Source organism: Cebus imitator, unplaced genomic scaffold (assembly GCF_001604975.1).
Source record: "Cebus imitator isolate Cc_AM_T3 unplaced genomic scaffold, Cebus_imitator-1.0 Scaffold72, whole genome shotgun sequence".
Classification (NCBI taxonomy): domain Eukaryota; kingdom Metazoa; phylum Chordata; class Mammalia; order Primates; family Cebidae; genus Cebus; species Cebus imitator.
This window is the reverse complement of record NW_016107387.1, coordinates 1,014,721-1,031,368: the sequence shown is the minus strand read 5'-3', so window position 1 is coordinate 1,031,368 and position 16,648 is coordinate 1,014,721. Positions and strand designations below refer to the sequence as shown.

The 16,648-nt window shown below is 40.7% G+C and overlaps 1 long non-coding RNA gene across 1 annotated transcript in view; it reads left to right on the top strand.

Annotated features, from left to right (window-relative positions):
- Nucleotides 1–14,138, top strand: part of LOC108306456 — a 247,495-nt gene extending 233,357 nt beyond the window's left edge. The window contains exons 3-4 of the long non-coding RNA XR_001826150.2: nucleotides 285–465; nucleotides 13,999–14,138. This is a non-coding gene — a long non-coding RNA (uncharacterized LOC108306456). The remainder of the gene's footprint in view (nucleotides 1–284; nucleotides 466–13,998) is intronic.
- The last annotated feature ends 2,510 nt before the right edge of the window (nucleotides 14,139–16,648 follow it).

The window sequence follows — 16,648 nt, the reverse complement described above, 5'->3', positions numbered from 1 at the left end:
AATATTTTCCTGCTATCTCATATGGAACAGCTTTTGAAGATTCCTGTGAGCCACAGCTGGAAAATTCCTTCTTTGAAGTGCCCCATTTATTCATCTTTTGTCAGTGGCAGGGTCTTTATGCTCAGACATTTTACACTTTTCACAGTTATTTCAAAATCTATTTCATTTGACGTAGAGTCAATTTATCATTCTGCACACATTCCCATTTTTCTTTTCCCTCATTTCTCTCCCTTTGGCATTCTTCTAAGTTCATCTGAGTGCCTTTTTTTTTTTTTCCTTTCAAGCTGTATTTTGGAGCCTTGAAAGACACTGAAAGCTGCTGCTTCAAAATGTCAATACCTGCAGTTTTTCCATGGGCCCTGATTAGGCCCACAGCATATCAACAATGACTACGAAAAGCTGAAGACTGGAACTTATGAATTTGCCTAATAACAAGACCAACTGCTCTCTGACATAAATTGGAAAGTGAGTAGTTCATTGAAAAATATCAACTTGACTCTATTTAGAATTAATGTGTTGCTGTGATTGGTTAGTCTGGGAGCTAGACATTGTTCCCCCAGGCTTTCTCAATGAACCCGTTCTACGCATAGGTAAGATTTGCATCAAGTTGTCTAGGTGTGAAGTGAACCAAGATGATAATCCCATGGTCCTGAGACTATTTCAATTTTAGCGCAGAGTATCTTCTAGCAACAGCTATACAGAAGGACTTTTTTTTTTTCTAAATTTATTTTAGCTGAGTATGACTATTTTCATTGACTTAATCAGGAGAAAAGACAATTTAGTATAATGGAAATCCAGATAGTTGATACCTTGGGATCATTTTTTTATTTGGTATGATAGCAGACTTAGCATAAACTCTGCAAAGACTGCTTTCCTACTAGCTGACTTCTAGCTACGGACATTACAAATAACATTTAAATTGGCATAAATCTTTGGAGGCAATCATTTCATTGTACATTATGAACATTAGAACTCTGAGGAATTTCTTTTCTTTGGAAAAATTCTCGTAAGAGCTTTTTATAACAAGCTTTTATTAACGTCATGATATATGGTCGACTTTCATCCATGTTCTATAGATGCTTGAAATGCAATATAATCTTTATATATAAATTCAAAATATTAAAAAAAATTAAATTCTTAATTTTTTTACTGTGCTCATTTACTTTTGTCTAATTGATCTATCAAAGTCCAAAAAGACATTAAAAAGTTTCATTGATTTTTATTAATTTCTCTGTGTTTGTTTTATAGTTATAAGTGGTATCTGTAATTTGGCATCTAAATATTGATGACTATGTCTTCAATGTGGGTTATGTTTTGATTGATTTTCTGAAATCAGCCTCTTTCCAGCACTTTATTAACACTTGCCTCAGCTTTCCAGTTTGGCCATATCAGAAAGCAGCACCTGTGCATGAGGTAGAAGATTAGCTAAGTTGATTCCGGGTTGGAACAGATGCTGGGACAATGAGTGATGGAAAAATATCACCCTCAAGCCACTCTTTCATGTTCTCTCTAATTTATTTATTTTTATTTATTTTATTTATTTATTTATTTTGAGACGGAGTCTCACTCTGTCACCCAGGCTAGAGTGCAGTGGCCGATCGCGGCTCACTGCAACCTCTGCCTGCTGGGTTCAAGCAATTCTCCTGACTCAGCCTCCCGAGGAGCTGGGACTACAGGCGCCTGCCACTGTGCCCAGCTAATTTTTGTATTTTTAGTAGAGATGGGATTTCACCATCTTGGCCAGGCTAGTCTTGAACTCAAGACCTCGTGATCTGCCCACCCTGGCCTCCCAAAGTGCTGGGATTACAGGCGTGAGCCCCCACACCCAGTCTTCTCTCTGATTTATTAGAAATACTCTCTCCTGGTGGCCTTTGAAGTAGATCTGCGTATGGTTTTCTCAACCCAGCTCCACTGATCTTAAACTTAGCAGAAGTTCCTCTAGAGTTGTGTCACTACCTTGCCTGCTGGGCATAGTTTTCAGTGTTGCCATGATTTTTCTTGGTTTATTATGACAGAAAATGTGTATCTTCAAATAACACAAAGTATGGCTGTGGGATCAGGAATAAGAGTAGTCATATCAGGTAGCAGGAGGCTATGGAAACAGCAATTAGACCTAAATGCAGGAATTAAAGCCCTCTTAGAACTCAGTGGAAAGTATCTTTTTGTCTTAAGAACCCAGGAAGTAATACATTTACTCTGTAGATGAAACACATTGGATATATATATATATATATTTTTTGAGATGGAGTCTTGCTCTGTCCCCCAGGCTGGAGTACAGTGGTGCAATGTCTGCTCACTGCAACCTCTGCCTCCTGGGTTCAGGCGATTCTCCTGCCTCAACCTCTTGAGTAGCTGGAATGACAGGTGTGAACCAAGACACTCAGCTAATTTTTGTATTTTTAGTAGAGATGGGGTTTCATCATGCTGGTCAGGCTGGTCTTGAACTCCTGATCTCGTGATCCACCTGGCTTGGCCTCCCAAAGTGCTGGGATTGCAGGTGTGAGCCACCACACCCGGCCCACATTGGAATTTAAAAACTACATATGTGGGTTAAGCTTCCCTTACCAGTACCTTGTAATTATGAAATTCCAAATTTCTAATTAGTATGACAGTGAAACCCTACAATTCCCTACCATAGCTAAAAATGGTTTTGCTCTTAAGATCTAGGTCACAATATTTGGGAAGAAAATGAAGAGTCAGGTTGTTTCCCCCGAGTTGCGTCAGATTGGTAGAGGATGGTGAAGGGATATGAGGGGCTGCATCTTAATCATATATATCAGCATGTAAATAATTCTGACCTCCATGAATTGCTTTTCCTTAGGCAAGAAAATCATAAAAATTTTCTTCACTCCTATCGATGTTGCAAGGCTATTTTTAGGCCTGTTTCTGCCCGGAAATACTCTGATTTCTTTTTTCTAAGTCAGAACTTTGCAAAAGTAAAGTATCTATCAAAGGAACATCTCAGAGTAGAAAATCTGTCCCTCTATCAAAGGGGAATCAACCAAAATTGGGAAGAAATGAAGCATGAGTATAAGTCTTATTTTAGATACCATCAGATCTAGATATAATCAGAAAGTTGGAATTTAAACTATTTGGGCAATTCCTCTTCCTTATCTTCATCATTTGCACGCTTGGATTGGAGGTCTGTCTGACTTACCATCCACACCAAAGGAAATCCCAGATCTTTGCAGTACTTGGAGAAAAAGGTCATCATCTTGACATACTATTTGTTATAGTGGAAAATCTTCGTATAACCATCTGTTTCTTATAAACGTGTTTATTTGCTCACCCTCGAGGAGCAGGGCCTTGGCTAAGGAGTCTCCGGTGGCATAAGGAACGTCATGATTATCATCAGCATCTTCAAGGGCTGATGATGAAAGCCATGCTGTTTAGTTTCTTCATTGTGTAAATCAAGAGACATGGACCTTACTAAATGTTTGTTCAATGACTCACGTCGGTGTAGTCAATGTCTTCAAAAATTGTTTTCAATCTCACAAAGATCCTAAGGTAAAAGCATGAATATTTTTTAGCATAGTGAGTCTGTATGCATTATCAAAATAACTAGTTTAAAAGTGAAAATTTATAAACATATGGCAAAGGGCAGGACACGAGTGAATGGTATTCTTAAACACTATGTTGAGGACAGTGAATTGGTTTGGCATTTGTGGAAAGGGATCTAGCAATGTCTACCTATAAAATATATATGTGTTCTCTGACCCAGCAATCTACCTAAGCAAATTTGGTGCACAGAAGTGAGACTTAGGATTAAATACATGTGTAGGGAGCACCTATTGGGTACCATATCTAAGTTGGTGGTTTCACATTTATCTCATTTAATACATCTAGTATAGTCAGAAATGCATCAGTTGATTTCATGGCCCTTTGTAAGCAAAGTTTTAGGTAGTTGCAAAGAAGTACATTTGGAACATATGATGTCTTGAAATTTTAAAATTCGTATCTGTGAATTTCACAGAACAGTGCCCAAAAAAAACAAACAAAAAACAAGGACAGGAAGAAGGAAAAAAGAATCTGAAGATAATTGTGAGCTGAGAAAACAGAATCAGTTCTCCCTAGAATCTCATTTTTAAAAATTCACATAGTTTCAGTAAAATCTACTCTGAACAGAGCTGTTTGTGACATATTACCAGCGGTCAGTTATGTCACTTGAGGAATTTCCATGTTCTTTACTTCCTTTTTATTCCTTTGACTCATGCATGCCCACCTCAAAGCAAAGTTCTTTTCCTGAAAACGCACCCACCCCCACACACACACACCTTTGTTGGTCTATAATGATATGTTGGTCTATAACAATTACAGAATTTGCTTTCACTTGTGGACATGAATACATGATCTGCTTTAGATCGTAATCTTCCTGGTTTGTGCCCAGCACTGTCTCCGTAACATGAAGTCTGGCTGACTTGCCAAGTCAGTCTGTATTTCCAGAGCTCTAGTTTTAACTCCCCTGGCAGTAAGGGGACATAATCACCAGATCATGGGGTTCTAGAATCTAATGAGAAGAATCCAAATCTGAGAGTCAAATACTCAACGTCATATCTTGCCTTGACCAGGGACTTTCTGTAGTGCCTTTCCTTTTTGTTTGATTTTCTTTTTCTCCACAATAATAATCATGAAGTCCACTCCCCACACCCCAAGATGGTCTGGTAACCCAAATCTTTGTTGTCTGGATATTTTCAATCTTTGGTTTGCCCTTGTCTTCCTTCCCATTAACATTTAAATAGAAATGTCTTGGGATATGACAGCATTTTCCCCCAAATCTCTAGGGTTAGGCAGAGGGGTGGGTGTTCCATTTTCACATTCACTTTGTGAGTTTCTGCCTCTCTGAATTCCCAGTGCCCCTGCCTCCTTCAATCACAGTTCCCAGAGCTGAGATCTCACTTCTGCCCTGCTCTGTCCCACTCACGGGAACCTGTCTTCCTCTTTCCCACAGAGCCCCTGATGATGAGAGCTTTAATGATGTTTAGCAGGTAGGTGGTCAGAATTGATTATATTATAGAGAAGAGGACAATTTCCGATCTAATGTCAAACATTATAGTTTTACAAATGTATTAGCTACTTCCTGAGAGACCCTCTTATAGATTGCATCCATCTATGGAACCTTCTGCTTCAGTCTCTTTACATCATGGTTCTCAGTCTTTGCTGTATATTAGAATCACCTAGAGAGTTTCCAAAAATCCTGGTGCACAAGCCTTACCCCAAACCAATTAAATCAGAAGCATTTGGGGTGGGATCACCAACATTTTTAAAGTTACCCAGGTGATTCTAGTGTTCAGCCACGTTTGAGAACTGCTGCTTCAGAGCTTTCTTACATCTCTCTGGTACCTTTTCTCACACCCTTGAAGCCTTCCCTCTGAATTCCCAAGAAAACCAAAAATTTATCTTATTTTGTTAAAGTGCATCTTAGATCTTTTAGGTGTGTCTGTGTGTCCGTTTATACTTTTAGTCTCATACTAACTCATTCATGCTGTGTGCACGGGTCTTCGTTTTTTCCCCCATGGGTTGGGGTGGGGGAGCAAAAATAGGCTGAAACAAAAGAACTATTTACCCCAAAGATGAATTATGTCACTGGCCAAGAAAGCAGACACAGCTGCAGTCAGGTTTTGTTTAAATAGCATTTTTTTTTCTTAACAGTACACATGGAAAAAGTTCTTTCAGCCCCCTGAAAATAAAGGGCTTTGCACATTTAAAAGCTCTTTCTGTTTGTACAATGCCCACCTCTGCCTCCTTGGGAGATCAGAATTTCCTTCTGCACAAGCAGTGCGATCTCAAAGAGAGCTGTCCTCACCCCAAACACACAAAACCAGACCCTCCAAAGTGAGACCCAGGGCATTCTTGCATTGGTGCCTGGGGCTGGATAAAATGAGCTGTTAGGTCTTTTTGATCTTTAACTCCTAAGATTCTGACTCATCTGCATGTGGGGGGAGAACCTGGAGTGAGCTGACCCACAGGTGTGAACTGAACCTGACTAACCTCTCCTCCTGACATGTGTTCTCTTTGCATTGGTGTTATTTGGCGTTTTAATGGACACTTTTATTGAGAATTAGACAGGAACAGATGCCAATGAGAAAGCATGCATTTCTGCAGCTTCATGTCTCCAAGCTTGCTCCATCGTCCAAGATTTGGCCTTTCCAGAACAAACAACATTTTCAGCCTCTATATCCAGGTGCTTTGGAAGTCTCATAAAGATGCCAGTGAGTGCCTGTGGTTGTGTTTTTGGAAGACTAATTACTAAAGCAGCTAGCAGCTATCCAAGACACAGGATTCGTTCAGTCAGTGGGACACCTTGTGCCTTCCACATGGACAATATAGGTGGTCTTCTGAAGTCTCAGAAGGAAATATTAGTTTTCTTTTTTAGAAACCACCAGTTCTCAGCTAGAAAGTTGCAGAACACTGTTGCCTGATGATAATCAACTGTCGGGTATTTCTGTAATAATAATGGTTTAGTGACAATATGTGCAAATAATTTACCTTTTTCATATGTTTGAGTAGGTTCAAGATTATTTCTATTAAGAAAATCTGTCTGTTACCTATATTCCAATATACTTCCTCCAACCTGAAAGAAAGGTACAAAGTTACAGTGAGATCTTGGGCTTCTGGCACAGCATAGTGTATGCACACGGTAATGGGTCACACATGCCATCCATCATGTGTATAGGGGATAATTAATGAGGTAAGCAGCAGTTAAGTTCAAGAAGATTTCAGCGAAAATCACGTGAATGATCACCTTCTTTGCACACAAGCTGTTTCTTTGCTTGGGTTAAGATTTCTACACCTAGGAAGTTGTATTCTTTGTCCTCTCCAATTTAACAGTAATTTATCCTCTGTTCTTTGAGATGTTATGTACTCCACTGGGGGGTTTGGGCATGGCTCTAGAACAAAATCACTGATCAAATTTTCACTGAGTTCAATTTACTACCAAGTAAATCTTTCCCAGTCTAAACTGTAGCCAATAGAAAAAGACTATATAATTATGACTAAATATTTCTTGATGGAATAAATGAATTTCTATGGCACATGACATGGAAAATGTGACCTAGGAAGTTTACTATTTCCTGCCAGCCCAGTGCATTCCTTTTTTTTTCCATTTTCACCTCCCTACCATAGTACATTGTCTTGCATTTCTCTTACTTTCAGAGAAGAAAGTAAGACTGCTTTGATAAACTGCTAAGCTAAATGGCAAAAAACAAATCTCTTCTCTTGAAGTGAGAAAAAGAGAGTGACCCCAGCCCCAGCCCTGAAAAGGGATAGGATCTGGTAGGGCCGCTTATGGGTCCTTGTTTCTGCATGTCAGAATGTCCAGTGCTTGCATCATAGCTGTTCTTCCAGTCTGTTCTCCTTCTCCTACTCAATACAGATTGTATTCTTTGATCTCTTTTCAGTCTTGGAAACTACCAACCTTTTCCTCCTTCAACGCGCCTCTGTGAATTTCATGACAGTATTCTCTTCCAGACGTATGCCAACTCCTCTGTGCTTCATGTCTGCCTTTCAAATCCCACTGATTTCTTTCTCTCCCTGCTTCCAGCTCTCTCCAAAAAGTCCCATAGAGTCTAATTATTAGCCTTCTGTTTATTACTTCACGTATTCCCCCTAAGAAAACTCATGGCATTTTTCATCATCCCTGTTTCTTGTCTTTGTATCCCATACTACTAAATCAGTATTAAGAGATCTCAACATCCTTGAGCCTCAGTCCTTTATCTCCAAATAAACTGGAAGACCCACCATCATTTTAAGATCAACTTACCATGGAAGGAAATTACCACTCACACCTTAGACTGAGGGCATTACCCAGGCTTCTGTCAGAGCAGGAGAAACACAGGAGAGGGTATGGAAGAAGGGGTTCATTACGGAGATGTGACTTTACTCCTTTGATCCTGCCTCTAGTGTTTGAGCTTGAATTCAGTAGAACAAGTAGTTGGGAAGAAATGATGTCTGTGCTGTGTAAGAAAGCAAGGGAAAACTGAAACCCACATCTTTTTCTTGTTCCTCTAAGCAGCGGAATTCCAGGATGTGATGGGTCTGTCACAGCACTGTCTCAGGAGCTAAATATACAGCTAGCCCAGTAGTCATCTGAGAAACTGAAGGAGATGTGGCAGGAACTGGAATTACCGTGGGCTCATGGCAGCATGTGTGAGCCGCACCAGGCACCAAAAGCCGATCATTAACACAACTGTGCTTCATTTTTGCCTTTCGAATCCCACACAAGAATCTCTTGTTGCCACTCCAACCCAGAACCATGCAGAGAAGAGAGATCTGGGACCACAGCTGTAACTTAGTCATGCTGACACTGCGCACAGTCACCCCAACAAGTGCTGTCCCTGGCCCTCCACATCATGTTTCACCTTTGTACTGAGCTAATTATTTTATCACTATGTTATTAAAAAGAAATAACAGCAAGAATTTGGCACTGACTGCTGTGGTACTTTTTTGTTGCAAATGTGTTTTCTCTAGAGGGCTTTTAGGTGTTCTGCAGAAGGCACCCTGGGGGTTCTGAGTAGAGAAATCTCTGGGCCCCTCCTCCCTTCTTCAACCAGGATAATTTTTCCTTCTTCTGCTTTACGTGTTCAACTTCTCAGTGAGTTCATTTGTAGAAAATTTATCTGTTGGTGCTTACAGAAAAGAAATAGGGAGAGGGAAGAAAGAAGAAAGGAAGGGCGAGAAAGTAGGAAAAAAGAGGGGAGGGAAGAAAGGAGAGAAGGACGGGAAGGAGGGAGGAATGGAAGGAAGGAGGCAAACTAGTGCCCACAGAATCAAGTCTTAATTCTCCTACATTAATCCTCCATATTCACCCAACTTTGTCTCAGTTTAACTCCAGCAGGAATCTTCTGCTTTAGCGTGACTGGGTCTCTTATTCCTTTCTCAAAAGACTGTATTCATTACCAATTTTACACTTTGACTCTCCCACTTGTTTTTCTTCTTTTTTTTTTGGACCTAGAATGTCCCCTCTCCCTTGACCTTTTCTAAGACAACTGTAGGCCAATGCTATTTCTGGATCAAAGTAGAGAGGTCCAGTCTCATCTCTAGAAAAGAGATGAAGACGACAGTGGGGTGTCATTTCATTTAAACACACACATGCACACATAAAAACAAATGCATGCACACACACACATACGTGCACATATACACAGATATATACGGTAATTTTATATTAAAACTCTTCTGTAAATGACTTTATATCTATAAATGTATACATACATAATGTTATTTCATGGAGGTAAATAAAGATTAAAAGATACCAGAAACCATTTAGAAGAAGAGAGGAAGAATGTTAATAGCATGTATTAAGTGCCTTGTAGGCATTAGTCTCATGACTTTAACCGCATTTAATTTTGAAAGTAACCATAAGATGTTGGAGTCATGAGCCTCATATAACCAGTTTAATGAGAAATCTAAACTCTTTGAGGACAAACGTGAAACAGTTTTATTTTTTCTAATTATCTTGTCAACCACATTCTCTATTCTGGGCAGCGGGGATGTTTAATGACATCTCAGCTTGATTCTCTGACTTTTCTGTCTCTTGGTTTTTTGAAGTGTCTCATTTGGGTTCTGAAGAGTCAGTCCTGTTTATTTAAAACCTTCCATCGAATTCCTAATAACCTCTGTCTTTTCCCTTCTGCCTGGGTGGGCTAGGCCTGTGGCTATGGTGGCTTTGGGAGCAGAAGGGATGGGCTGGGTGGTCTCCTCTGACAGGGCGCCTCCTTCCCTCCCTGTTTTCTGCCCTCCTTCCTCCCTTTCAGTTGTGGTTGGAAGGAGAGAGTGAAGACACTGCCTTTTTACTAAATCCTGTAAATGAGGTCACAGTTCTTGAATTGGAGGATTCTATATGCTGTTTTGACTTCTTTCTTTGGACTCCCCATTTATGAGCAGCAGCTCCTGCGTGCCTACCTGACAAGGAAGTCATCCCTGGCAACTCCCTTAGGCATTTACAGTTCCCTGTAAGATCTGTTCCCATTGCTTTGGTATGTGCACCTTTTTGTCCTCAGGTGAGACTGTCCCTAGTAAAATAGTTACTGTAAATCACATCTACCCTCCATATTTGAGTTTGGAGTTACAAGTGTCCATCTTGCATATTTCACTGAATCTGAGAACTTGAAGGCGGCTGCTATCGACTGAATGTTTTCGTCTCCCCCACCTCTAACTTATATATTAAAACCTAATCACCAAGATGATGGTATTGAAGGTGGAGACTTTGGGGGGTGATTAGGCCATGAGGGTAGAGCCTTTATCAACGGAATGAGTGCCCTTATAAGAATGACCCCAGGCCAGGTGAGGTGGCTCATGCCTGTAATCCCAGCATTTTGGAAGGCCAAGGCAGATGGATCATGAAGTCAGGAGTTCTAGATCATTCTGGCCAACATGGTGAAACCCTGTCTCTACTAAAATACAAAAAGTTAGCCAGATATGGTAGTGAGTGCCCGTAATCCCGGTGGCAGGGGAATCACTTGAACCCGGGAGGCGGAGGTTGCAATGAGTCAACATTGTGCCACTGCACTCCAGCCTAACCACAGAGTGACACTCCAAAAAAAAAAAAAAAAAAAAGAGAGAGAGAGACCCCAGAGAGAGCTCCCTTCCCCTTCCACCATGAGAGGATACAATGAGAAGACAGCTGTTTATGAACCAGGAAACAGGCTCTCACTGGACACTGAGTCTGCCAGCACCTCTGTCTTGGACTTCCAGCCTCCAGAACTGTGAGAGATAAATTTCTGGTTTTCATAAGTTACACAGTCTGTGATATTTTGTTACAGGAGCCCAAACAAATTATAGGAGCAGTCACAAATAATAAAGACAAAGCATGTGTGACATTTCATTAAAAAAGGTAACAGTATCATGTCCAACTACCTAATCCCTCATCAAAATGCTTCTGCTTCTGATGAGAAAAAAGGGAAGGGGCATGAGCTGTTGGTTTTTATTGCCTTCTGTAACTCCATAGCACGGAATCAGTGATGGCATTCCCTGAGTCATTTAGTAAATATTTACCAAACATGTATATGTAATGCACACCATTTTGATGTTGGGTATGGATAACTCCATAAAGAGAACTTGACATGTAGGTAGGAAGGTAGAAAAATTTCAAACTCCACTACTCCAAAGTATAAAAAATAGTCTAGCTTTTTTCTTTTTTCTTTTTCTTTTTTTGAGACAGAGTCTTGCTCTCTCACCAGGCTGGAGTGCAGTGGCATGATCTCAGCTCACTGCAACCTCTGCCTGCCGAGTTCAAGCGATTCTCCTGCCTCAGCCTCCCGAGTAGCTGGGACTACAGATGCGTGCCACCGCACCCAGATAATTTTTCTATATTTAGTAGAGACGGGGTTTCACCACATTAGCCAGGATGGTCTCAATCTCTTGACTTCATGATCTGCCTGCCTTGGCCTCCCAAAGTGCTGGGATTACAGGCCATGAGCCACCATGCCCGGCCTGATATAACCTTTCTTATATGCCCTTATCCTGTTGTGTGTTGACTAGTGGCAGGGAGTGCTATCTAACTTTCCAATTAATATATCAGTGTTTGGGGTTGTAAACTGACCTTTTATACTTATTAGACCTTTTTGCATAATGTTCAATCTGTGAAACTGTCACTGACCCAACTCACCCACTCCTATTCATACATATGAGGGCCCTTAGGTGACCTCATGGCAATGGGAGGGACCTCAGAGCCATGTGCTGACCCCGCAGCTGGCTGGGCTGGGCTGCACTGGGGGTGGAGTTTGACCCCATCGAGGCAGTTTGTACCCAGAACTGTAATCCATGATCTCGGTTCTTTACCTCTGGTAGCTAATTCTCAACAGTCTGTGTCTCCATCTCAATTCCAAGAGGATATAAATCCCCTGACCCTTTTAGCACCTTGACATTTCATCATTTGGGGTATACAGATTTCTGGCTCTCTTGCACACCATAGTCAGGACATGAGCCACATTCAACAGTGTGAACTCAAGCCTATTTGTCTAATTCTCTCCATCTATCAGTGCTGCACCATTGATGATCTCTCACCTAGAAACAAGCCTGTGGTCTTCTCAGGGCACAGTTGAGAAGGCAGTCACTAGTCTTGATTTTCCAGGGTTCCCCACACTATGGAAATCTCTACAACCTCTTCTTTTTGTGAATCAGCGGAGGACAGGATTTATATCCCATCTTCTTGTACCTCAGTCACTCTTTTTCTTCCCCATACTTTTCTAGGCTAGAAGCAGGCAGTCTCCTACTCACTGTCAATTTGGACTTCCTCTACCTGATACTTTCTTCTTCCTAGGGACTCAACACCTCATGGATTAGCTTCCTGCCTCAGTGGAATGATGCAATGCAGGAAGAGACACATGCTTCTGATAAAGAAAAGGGAACACATAGGGTGCGGTTATTAAAAATATTATTCTTATTTTTCAGAATAAAGAATTTTTTTATATTTCATCTCCATGGAAGGTTAATAAAACTTTAAAAAAAATTCGAAGGAGTTTAATAAAAGAGACTTTAGAAGGAGAAATAACTCTGAGCCTCTGTAAATCCTATTGCTCTAACACTTCAGCCAACTATAAAGAAGACCTAATACCCCGAACCACTGAAACATGAAGTTAGATGTACTGCCTCTTCCTGACACACAAATGCACAGTCGTTGACACAGTCTTGGGGCAGCAATCTATTATAAGCTGGCTTTGATGTTGCATTTTCAAAGTTAACATTTACAGGTGATTCAATGGGAATTCAAATCAAGTGCAAATTTCTGAGGAGTTCCTGAGGAATAAGTAAGAATTCAAAGCCTATCTTTAAGTAGTAAATGTTTAAGCAGATGCATAGTTTTCTTTCTGTGTATAAGCATGGGGTAGAAATTCCTTATTCACACTGTACGTGATTCCTGTGATATGACAGCTGAGATTCTGGATTAAAACTGAGAGATATAAAATTTATTGTTAAAAGTTTACACTATTTCTGTGAAACTACAGCTGGATTAGGAGATCAAAAATAAGCTAAGTTTAACAAACTCCAGAAAAATTGTTATCTCAGTAAATGGATGTTTTAATGTTCATTACCTACAAAAAAGTGGTTTGCTATGGCTGGTAAAAATTTAGTCAAGTTCTGAGATCAGCTTCCTTACAAACCGTCGGTTTTAACTTTGAATGAATGCAAATGCTTCTGTTTAGCTTTATTACGTATTTAATAGTATCTTCTATGTGTGATCATAGTCCTTTTCCTCAAAGAATTTCTGGCCTTAGGAAAGAGACATGTCATTCAACTAAGAAATCACGTGCTTTGACTCATGCATGTCTCATTCTGATGGTTCTATGGGACTGGGTCATCAAGGGGTTTCAAGCAGGTAGCATCTTAGATCTATTAAGAGCAAAATGGCCGGGTGCAGTGGCTCACGCCTGTAATCCCAGCACTTCAGGAGGCCTATGTGGGCGGATCACGAGGTGAGGAGATCAAGACCATCCTGGTCAACATTGTGAAACCCCATCTCTACTACAATACAAAAAGTTAGCCAGGTGTGGTGGTGGGTGCCTGTAGTCATGGCTACTTGGGAGGCTGAGGTAGGAGATCGCTTGAACACGGGAGGTGGAGGTGGCAGTGAGCCAAGATCACACCACTGCACTCCAGCCTGGTGATGGAGCGAGACTCCCTAAAAAACAAAAACAAAAACAAACAAAAAACCTGAGTGCTCAGCATTTGTCAGTGAATGAAAGATGAGGAAGATGTGAAGCCCTCCCACCCACCCTCATGTGAGCCACACAGTGGATGGGAACAGAGGAGAAAATTTCAGAGAATGGCGGGGCCCCAATCACAGTGGATGGTAGCGATGTGCCAGTGTAGAGAAGCTCTAAAGTTGAGAATAGTGTCTATTATAACTTCTGCTTGACATACAAAATGCATTTTTGAAGAAAAAATTGTGGATCTGGTAATTAAGCAGTTAGAAAGATGTTATTTAGGCTTTATTGCATATAGATACCACCAATTTTCATGCCCCCAAATTTTTGACCTACTCATTTTTTTCTATTCCAGGTACTCTCTTGAGTTGGATGAAAAGCAAACTGGCAGGCGTGGTGGCTCATGGGTATAATTCCAGCACTTTTGGGAGGCCAAAGTAGGTGGATCAACTGAGGATAGGAGCTCGAGACCAGCCTGGCCAACATGGTGAAACCCTTGTCTCTACTAAAACTACAAATATTAGCCAGGCATGGTGGTGCGTGCCTGTAATCTCAGCTACTCCGGAGGTTGAGGCAGGAGAATCGCTTGAACCTGGCAGGTGGAGGTCGCAGTGAGCCCAGATTGGACCAGTGCACTTCCGCCTAGGCAACACGGTGAGACTCCATCTCAAACAAAACAAAACTGGCCCCAAATGGTCCAAAAGTATAGACACGTAGGTAGGAATCTTACGCAGTTCTCACCAGGACACATGACTGTTCTGAGGCAGAGTTTGATAGCAGCTGAGATGGACTGGGAGGCATTGCAAAGGCAGAGTGTTGGGTCTTAGGAGGCAGAGAGTATATGGGGGGATAAAGAAAGGATATAGATTTTTGAAAAAACACTCAGGTTTTTAAATTTTATAAAAGATAGACAAAAAATTAACATCGTGGAACAGGTTTTACGGGAAGGAGTTGACTTATGCTGAAACATGTTCAGTATGAAGTGATGTCAAAGTTAAGTTGAGATATATGGTTGAAGGCATGTGGTCATGAAGACTGCAGAAAGAGATTTGGGACCTAAGGGGACAGCGGTATGTTGAAGAATGGCCCCAAAACTGCTTGCATCCTGATTCGCTGAACCTGTGAATGTCACCTTATGCGGCAAAAGGGAATTTGCAGTTGTGATGAACTTAAGGATCTTGAGATGAGAAGATTATTGCATTATCCTGGTGTGCCTGATGAATCACAGCGGTTCTTAAAAAAGGAATGAGAGAGATCAGAGGTAAGTAAGCAGTAAAATGATGGAGGCAGGAGTTGAGTGATGTGTGGAAGGGGTCATGAGCCAAGGAATGTGGGCAACCTCCAGAAAAAAACAGCCCAGCTGACACCTTGACTTTGGCTCGGGGAAACTGATTTCAAGCTTCCGACCTCCTGAACTGTAAGATAATCAGTGTGTGTTGTTTTAAGCCACCAAGTTTGTGGTAATTTGTCACAACAGTCATGGGAAATGAACGCAAGGACCTAGTGAACACTGAAAAGAGAAGATCCTCGTTTGCTGTAACTAAAACACATCCAACATTTGGAGAGCTTTTCAGTTCTGCTTCAATAGCCTGCAACAGAGTGCGGTGTGATAAAATTCCACTCGGGTCACCCAGAAATTCAGGACCATACACAGGCTCCATGAGAACACAGATGATCTGTTGCACTCCATTCCCTCTCTCTTTTTGGCAGAGAGTGAAATCCCTAATGAGCTTTGTAGGCCCAGGGCCTGTTTCTGATACATGGTAGGTGTTTAAAGTACATCAGGCTGGGCATGGTGTCTTATGCCTGTAATCCTAACACCTTGGGGGGCTGAAGTGGGAATATCGCTTCAGGCCAGAGTTTGAGACCAGCGGGGGCAACATAGCAAAATCCCATCTATTCGAAAAAAGAATTTTATATATATATATATATATATATATATATATATATATATATAATTTTTTATATATATATATAATTTTTATATATAAAAATGTATAAAATTTTCTCAAACTAAAGAAAATTTCAAACTTTTATGTTTTTTAATTCTATGAAAATATTTTTTCCAGTATAAAAATTAAATTTACTTATATTTTGCATTGAACATTTTACATTATAGGACATTTTCATAAAAATCAGATGTCCAGTTCTTCAGTCAGTGTTTCTCAAGCAAATGTCCCTGTATCCTGGTTGTAGGGGATGGATCTGTGGATGTATTCTTGGGGTTTTGAAGACATTTATAAATTACTAAAGTTTGAGGGACACTGAAATACACAAATGTTGAAGGAGCAAACGGATAAGGAATACATGCTTTAAGAAAACCCAATTTGGTAGTTAATTCAGTAGGAACAAAATGTAAAGCAAGTTGTTTTGTGGTGTGGAAATCAAATAACTAATTGGCATGTTAAATTATTTTACATTTCAAGCTAGAACAATCATGCAGGCATGGCCTTGCAACACATTTCCCTCACCATTTGTTTTCTCTGTTACAATACTAAGTGTACTACAACAGTGAGAAGAAATAGCACCAGAATACATCTTGCACCTATTATCTGTCCTGACGGTAAAAAGTTAATGGCAGCATCCCCCTTTGGGCCCCTAATAGATGGCACATCATTGTTTCAGAACACCTGAAAGAATGTCTGGGTGCACCTCCCCAAGCACCTGACAAGGGAGAGGTGGGGGCCCAAGAGTAATTGCCATGTCATTGCCATGTGATTTATTGCAATGCTTAATTATGTCTACAGGGCACCATCTGGAGACCTAATTTGTGTGCTTTATGAGCAAAAATTGTAGTCAAAATGTTCCTTCTTCTGAGCATAACTGGGTCCCACTTTGGACTTCTTGCACCTTACGCTTGATCCCAACACTATGTCCTAATTATTTTAGTTTAGAGCGTCCCAGCCACACAGAGCGACTCTTATTCTAGAGGCAATGGGCTTTTCCTTCTTATACTATATTATTTAATGGGTTAAGCATGTAGGGAGTTTTGCAGTATACCAAAA